Raw genomic sequence first — 1,125 nt, forward strand, 5'->3', positions numbered from 1 at the left:
GTTGAGCGTCTGCCTTTGGCTCAGCACATGATCCCAGGGTCCTGGGATCAAGTCCCACATCAGGTTCCCCGCAGGAAGCCTGCCTCTCCCTCTGCCTGGGTCTCTGCTTCTCTCTCAGTATCTCTCATGAATAAACTAAAAAAACAAAAAACAAAAAACACCCCAACTGTGGAAGAACATTTTCTTTTTCAGAAATGGCAAGTTTAAATTTGAAATAGGCACAAACTGACGTTAAGAAATCATGGTGAGGGGATCCCTGGGTGGCTCAGAGGTTTAGCGCCTGCCTTTGGCCCAGGGCATGATCCTGGAGTCCTGGGATTGAGTCCCGTGTCAGGCTTCCGGCATGGAGCCTGTTTCTCCCTCCTCCTGTGTCTCTGCCTCTTTCTCTCTTTCTATGTCCATCATAAATAAATAAATAAATAAATAAATAAATAAATAAATAAATATTTAAGAAAAAAAATCATGGTGAATTTTCAAAGGTGTGAAAATGCCACAAGTAAGAAAATGTCTTTTCTTTTAAAATATTTATTTGAGACACAGCCAGAGCGAGCAAGTGAGCAAGAGAGAGCATGGGGAAGGGCATGGAGAAGGACAAGCAGACTCCCTGCTGAGGGCAGAGTCTGACCTCAATCCTAAGACCCTGAGACCATGACCTGAGCTGAAACCAAGAGTCAGACAATCACCCAGGAGCCCCGGAAAATGCCTTTTTTATTTGAGATGCGACTGATGGTTTTCCAGGTGAAATGACGTGTTTAGGGTTTTCTTTGAAATTACTCCAGCAAAAAGAAAACTGAAGATAAGTGAAACAAGTACGGCAAAATGCTAATGATTGCCAAAGCTGGGTGACATGTGTGAAGTCCACTGCTCTATTCTGTGTATGTGTAGATGTTTTCATCAATAAAAGTACACAATAAATAAACCTATTAAATATTGAGAATTTGCATGTTTACATATATAAATATAGATAAGCCTATTAAAACATTATGCTGATTTTCCATATAAAAAGTCTTACATAACAATTTGAATTTGTGTTGGTAAAACTGTATTGTTGAAATTCTTTTCCGCATCTTCCAAGTGCACCTTATACTTCCTCTGTAGATAGAAGTCGTCCGCTTCCTCGGTGGT

Source organism: Vulpes vulpes, chromosome 10, assembly GCF_048418805.1.
Source record: "Vulpes vulpes isolate BD-2025 chromosome 10, VulVul3, whole genome shotgun sequence".
NCBI classification, from domain to species: Eukaryota; Metazoa; Chordata; class Mammalia; order Carnivora; family Canidae; genus Vulpes; species Vulpes vulpes.